At 39.8% G+C, this 7,225-nt stretch overlaps 1 non-coding gene across 1 annotated transcript; it reads right to left on the minus strand.

Moving 5' to 3' along the window:
• Window positions 1-6,572: 6,572 nt before the first annotated feature.
• On the minus strand, window positions 6,573-6,644 carry TRNAY-GUA (transfer RNA tyrosine (anticodon GUA)). The gene has a single exon. It is a non-coding gene; the product is annotated as a tRNA-Tyr (tRNA).
• Window positions 6,645-7,225: the final 581 nt, after the last annotated feature.

The following is a 7,225-nucleotide window of genomic DNA, read 5'->3' on the forward strand; positions in this document are numbered from 1 at the left end:
ATCCTGCAATTATTGCCAACACTATCATCCCACATATTATTTGCTTAATATCATCTCTATTCTCTTTTTGTCTTCCTCTGCATAAGGTGTGAGTACAGTCTGTTCAGAGTGCCAAATTGTATTATGGTATCTTAGGCAGTATTCCTTCCCTGACCTCAATTCTGAGTGGTGTCACTGACTTGATCCTATCCACATCATTTTGATATTTTGCAAATACCCCTTGTGGAATATCTTTAGGTATTTCATACATAGATATTAAAATTTGGATTTTCTCAGGTTCTTCTAATTGTTCCACATATAACAATGGGGATTTTGGGGCAAATGTAAGTATATTTTCCCAGATCTTTCACACTGCAAAGTTGCTTGGATCTTACACACACAAAAAAAAATCTCATCCTAAAAGGTTATCTTGCCATGAGGGAATCAATAGGAAAGTAAGATTTATAGTGAGAGGACCCAATTTGACCATTGTGCGTTTGAGCTCAGGGACCTGTTGTATTTGTCCCATAGCTTCAGCTAAAGAAACCATACTTCCTATGTTGGTATTGTGAATCTTGAAATTTCTCAGACTTGTGAATGTTAAAAGATTCTCAGACTCTACCTTAGAACATTTGGTTAAGACCATTCCCCATTTTAAACAATGAAGCTACTTAGATCTAAAATGTGAGAACTCTACTTAGATCAGAAATGGGAAGACCTTTACTCCACCCATACTTAAGACTGCTTTAAGGAAGAAAACTCCTTGCAGAACAATGAAAAGTACTTAAACCCATACTTAAGCCATGCCTATTTTTAGAATTATTACAAAGGGGTGCTAAGTACCTATAAAGGTCAGGCAACTTGTGAACTTAAAAGGAGCAAAGAGGAAAAAACTTACAGAGATTCTAACCTACTCAGGTGTGGATTACTAAAAGGATTAATCTACTCAGGTGTGAATTCAGAATGGGCTGTCCTTTGGAAATCACATCTACTGTGATTGGTAGATGGAAGAACTTAGGGGAGGTAACATAGGAGAAAATCCACTATATAAGATAAAGGACAGACTGTTGAGGAAGCTCTTGAGATATACAGGCTCTTGAGAGACAATATCTAAGGAGGTCTTTCAAGGGAGGCTGACTCTGGCTGGAACTCCCTCTGGGGAGACTCTGTCACTAGAATCCTTGCTTGGACAGATCTTGTGGAGAGTGATTAAGGACTGACTGATCTTTTCTGTTAAAGGCTTAGGCCTGGGTTGGCCAGGGCTGCCCTGGGCTGGCCTATTCTTTTCTCATTTATTTCCTTTTTCTCTCTCTCTCTCTTTCTGTGATTCCTCATTGTATTATTAATTAAAATTCTCTATAAAACCCAGTTGACTTGGGTATATTCATAATTGGGAATATTTCCCTGGTGACCACCTTATATTTGATTTCAAAAAACACTGTAGTGAAAACATATTTCCTGCAGTCACAATTTATTCACCCACTCTTTTAGCAGCCACACTTTAAGTCTTCCACTATTTTAATTACTACAGTTTACACCTAACTCTTACAGTTTATGGCATCCACTCTTTTAAATGTTACAGTATCCCCTGGAAATGTCTTTAGGACAGATTTTGAAGCACCAGTATATATGAGAGCTTTGTAGTTTTTCTTTCCCACTTTAATCTATACATATGGTTCTGGCTTTTGTGTAGATATGGAATTTATAATTATTGAATTACTCTGCACTGTTTTGCTACCTTCTGCCAGTTGTATGGTTGAATCAGTTAGACCTTCTTGATTTAAATAATTTCCTATATGATATCTATCTAAGTTTGATTGTATTATATCCTCCACTTCATTGGAACATGAATTTAAATCATAGCTATAGTTAATATGATATGTTCCTTCAGACCTCCCCCAACCATTCAGAATGTTGGCTTCATGCCTGTCATTTGAATCCTTGGCTGTTCTATCAGTTGTCAAGTTTTGCTTTATACTCATGTTTTAAAATTTAGCTGCTATTCCACTTTCATAACTTTGAGTATGATTATTATTTTCAAATGTAATTTCAGCTTCATTTTCATTAAATTTTGTCATTTCTAAATTAGTCATTGTAGGATGAAAACTTTCAGCTTCTGGATTCAAATTAGATGTTTTTTTTCTAAGGATGTCTGTGCCATATAGCTATTTGAAGAGTTAACTTGTTCATGTGAGTTTATATGTTCATCTCTGAGTGGTTTTAAATCTTTTACAGCTCCATTAATCTCATTGGTAACAGTAAACTTGTACACTTATTTTCTGCTACAGTCCTTTTGTTGCAGGGAATTGAAATTTTGTATCACAGTGTATTTCACCAGCTGGTCCAGTTTATGTGTGGTCCAGTTTATGTGAATTTTTATGACTTTTTCTTGTACAAAATTCAATGTGCTCAATCTACACTGGAAAAAGTTTTCTAAGTACATTTTAACTTGTTTTCTACTTTTTTCATGAGTGGTTACTATACAGTTTAACTTAATATATATTTAACTTAGATAATCCCCTAATATACTGCTTGCAATATTTTTTCCTTGACCTGGGAGTTCTCTAATTTGGCTATAATATTTCTAGGAGTAACCTTTTGGAATCTCTTTCAGGAGGTGATTGCTGGATTCTTTCAGTTCTATTTTACACTCTAAAATATCAGGGAAGTTTTTGTTGATAATTTCTTGAATGATAATGTCTAAATTCATTTTTTATCATGGCTTCTAAGTTATCCAATAATTTTTAAGGGATTTTTCTACATTTATTTTCTAGAAGATTTGTTTTTTTCAATGAGATATTTTACATTTTCTTCTATTTTCCCCTTATTTTTAAATTCTTTGTTTTTTCCCCCAATTTAAACATTATTTTATTTTGGCATTTTCAAACATTGTTCATTGGAAACAAAGATCATTTTCTTTTCTTCCCCCCTTCCACTACCCCTCCGCTAGCCGATGCACGATTCCACTGGGTATCACATGTGTCCTTGATTTAAACCCATTTCTGTGTTGTTGGTATTTGTATTAGGGTGTTTATTTAGTCTCTCCTCATTTATGTCCCATTAACAACTGTAGTCAAACAGTCACTTTTCTTCAGTGTTTTTACTCCCACAATTTGTCTTTTGCTTGTGGATAGTGTTTTTTCTCCTAGATCCCTGCAGATTGTTCAGGGATGTTGCATTGACACTAATGGAGAAGTCCATTACGTTCTATTGAACCACAGTGTATCAGTCTCTGTGTACAATGTTTTTCTGGTTCTGCTCCTTTCACTCTGCATGACTTCCTGGAGGTTGTTCCAGTCTCCATGGAATTCCTCCACTTTATTATTCCTTTTAGCACAATAGTATTACATCACCAACATATACCACAATTTGTTCAGCCATTCTCCAATTGAAGGGCATCTCCTCATTTTCCAATTTTTGGCCACCACAAAGAGCGCAGCTATGAATATTCTTGTACATGTCTTTTTCCTTATTATCTCTTTGGGGTACAAACCCAGCAGTGCTATGTCTGGATCAAAGGGTAGACAGTCTTTTATTACCCTTTGGGCAATAGTTAGATAGATAGAAGTTAGTTAGTTAGATAGAAGATAGTTCCCAATTAAATTCTTTGTTTTTTGATGTCTCCTGTTGTCATTAGTTTTCACTTGCTCAGTCCTAATTTCTAAGGTCTGATTTTCTTGAGAGAACTTTTGTACTTCCTTCTCCATTTTTCCAGTTCTACTTTGTAAAGAATTCTTTTCCTCAGTGAATTTTGTATCTATTTTTTTATTTACCAATTCTATCTGGTAAGAATGTCCTCTCTTCACGGCATTTTTCTATATAATTTTCTATTTGTCCAATTCTGTTTTTTAAGGAGTTCTTTTCATTGAATTTTTGAGCCTCTTTTTACCAATTATCCCATTCTCTTTTTGAGATATTAGTTCATTCAATATTTTTGTGCCTTCTTTACAAAGCTGTTGACTCTTTTTTTCATGATTTTCCTATATCACTTTCATGTATTTTCTCAATTTATCTTGTACCTCTCTTGTTTGATTTTCAAGATACTTTTTGAGCTCCTCCTATAATTATTTTTCAGTTGTAGAGAAATTCATATTTCTCTGGGAGGGTTTGGATGCAGCATTATTGACTTTGTTGTCTTCTTCTGAGTTTGTGTTTTGGTCTTCCCTGTCACCAAAATAACTTTCTATGTTGTGTTTTCTTTATTGCTGTTTGCTCATTTTCCAGCCTTTTTCTTTTCTTTTAAATAAAAAAAATAATATTGGGCATTGTATTTGTAATTAAGGGAGCATTATTTTCAGGCTCCGTGTGTAGCTGACTTCAGAACTAGCTCTGAGGATCTTTTAGTTTTCAATTTTTCCAAGGTGTTATGATCTAAGAAGTATGCTAAATACTCCCTAGGCCTGTGTTCTTCTCTGTGAGTAACCACAAACACTCTTTTCTGCCTTAGAACTCTGACCAGGGTCTCCTGCTCCCTTGCTGCCCTGTGGCCTCAAGCACTGGTGTGTAATAGTGCTCCTCCTCACCCTAACACCATGTCCCAGGCTGGGGCCTGTTTCTACATATGGGCAATGTAACAAAAGTCTTGTAGTGAGCCAGCAAAGGGATCCCCCCATTCCCCTTCTGAGCCATTGTCCTCTCCCATACCCCCATTACCTTCTATGGCTGAGAATTCCAAATGCCTTTGCTGCTGATTCAGCTGTGCCCAAGGCCTGTTGCTGCAGATGGAAACATCTTTGGCATGCCATTTTGTGCTCCACTTCCACCCTGGTGTACTAATCTTTCCTGCTGCCCTTCTGAATTGTTTTGCACAAAAAATTATCCTACTCTATCTTTTTTGAGCATTATACTGTTCCAGAATTAGTTTTGAGGCATAATAGATTTTTGGAGGGTCATTTGGTAGAGATTAGGTGGGTCTGTGTACCTTCTCTGACCATTTTAGTTTCACTGACCCATAGAAGGGCAAGCCCCAGCATATAACTCGAGTCTGGTTATTAGCCCTTTGCCTGGTTGCTGATGAATTTTCACCCATTCTTGATGGTAGTCACAGAGTTGGTGACCCACATGGGTAGCCTCCCCTTGTTATATGTGCATGACCAGGCAAGGCTCTCCAGCTGGGGGGCCCTGGACAGTCTGCTGCCCCCATCTCCCACCAGCCTAGCCAAGTCCACTTTCCTAGTGAACCATTGGACCTCTCACTGCTGCCATTTACTCTGTCTCCCTGTGACCCTCATACCAGCTCTCTGTGATAAGGAGATTCACACCTGGATTTGAACCAGTCATCTCTGGAACCTCAGACCATCACCCTGGGCCCAAACTAACAGGCAAGAAACCCCAGGAGCCTATACCCTGAGCTACCTGCCCTATAGTTGAGCAGCTTCCAGGCTTTGCTAGCAAGAATTATCTCACCCAAGAACATAACTGCTTCCTCTTCCTCCTCTTCCTCCTCTTCCTCCTCTCTTCCTCTCTTCCTTCCTTTTTTCTTTCTTTCTTTCTTTCTTTCTTTCTTTCTTTCTTTCTTTCTTTCTTTCTTTCTTTCTTTCTTTCTTTCTTTCTTTCTTTCTTTCTTTCTTTCTTTCTTTCTTTCTTTCTTTCTTTCTTTCTTTCTTTCTTTCTTTCTTTCTTTCTTTCTTTCTTTCTTTCTTTCTTTCTTTCTTTCTTCTTCTTCTTCTTCTTCTTCTTCTTCTTCTGCTGCTGCTGCTGCTGCTGCTGCTGCTGCTGCTGCTGCTGCTGCTGCTGCTGCTGCTGCTGCTGCTGCTTCTGCTTCTCTCTCTCTCACCTTCACCCCCATCTCCTGCTTTTTTTACCATTTCTGTAGCTAATCCTAACCCTGATGCAAAAGATATCAACCCAATTTTATCTGTAGCATCTCAGCTAGCTGGGATGTCTGAGACAGTAGAGCAAGAAGATCAGGGCTTTTACCCAAATACCTGAGGAGAGTGTCAGAAGAAGGATCAGGAGCAGATCCCAGAGACATGGAAGCAGGCAGAGTCTGGAGGTACATGAGAAGGCAGAGGACAATGAGCAGAAGACACACTTGCAGGCACAGGAAGAGCCCTGGTGTCAAATGTAGGGACAAAGGAGATGAGGGAACAAAGAGGTGACTCTGGGCAGGCCACAGACCAGAATCCTGGACAATTTTGGTTTTCTATGTCCCTGGGATGATCCAATAGCCCTGAGATTATAGGAAGTTGACTGCTGAAGTAGGTGCATGACCAGCAACTGACTCTGACAAGCGGATGGCCTCCTCTTAAGGCTTCTGCAAGCCCCAGAAGAGGATTGGAGAGGCAGGAAAATGGTAGCCAATGGGAAGCTCCTAGACTTGGCCAGACTCTGCCCTGAGGCCCTGGCATCCTCAAAGATCAAGGAGAAGTCTGTGCCATCAACATCAGAGAGGCAAACTGGGGCCTCTTCCAGGAATGTGGTGGCAGCCAGCCTGAGGTCAGAGGTGCCTTAACTTAGGCTCAGCATGCTTGGAGTTTGCCAGTCACAGGTAGGAAAGACTTGAAGCTGACAGAGACTGGGGTTGTTGTAAGCACTTTGAAAGCAAAGAGGAATAGGAACATGTGGAAGGCCTAAAAGGTGAGGCAACTGGTAGAAGGCACCTGGATTTGAACCAAGGACCTCTTGATCTACAGTCAAATGCTCTACCCCTGAGCTATATCCCCTGGCCTACAAGGATGCCCTTAGTGAGCACTTTTCCAAGTTGCCACCATACCCACTGCAGCTGCCTTCCAGAGCAATTTCCAGTGATTTGGAAAAGCCTTCCCAGGGCCCAGCTGCCAGCCCTGATCCTGGGCATAACAGGCATGTCCCCTCTGGTGGGGGCCACCTCTTGATGAATCTCCAACACCCACCAAACCCTCCAAAGGCCCTTTGGGTCCCTACCATTCCAACAGAAGCCCTACCAGTATAGAGCTGCAATGTGTCCTCTCCTCCTCAACCAGAGAGGCAATTCAGGTCCCCAGGCAGACAAGACCTAACCTTCCTCCAACCCACTGGCTTTGAGGTCTAACTGAAACAATCCTTTGGATTTTCAAGATCAATCTAACCCTGAATCATGACAGTCTGCCTTCAGGAGAAGCTGCAAGCCCTTTTGCCCTTCCACAGGACTTGAGTGAGCCTCAAAGTTACCAGCATAAAGATAGGGAGAACTACAGGCCCCTCTTTCTTTTCTTTTCTTTTCTTAATACTATTTTTATACTATTTTCTTTTTTTTCTCTCTCTCTCCTTCCCTTAATTCCTTCAT

Source organism: Monodelphis domestica, chromosome 5 (assembly GCF_027887165.1).
Source record: "Monodelphis domestica isolate mMonDom1 chromosome 5, mMonDom1.pri, whole genome shotgun sequence".
NCBI lineage: Eukaryota > Metazoa > Chordata > Mammalia > Didelphimorphia > Didelphidae > Monodelphis > Monodelphis domestica.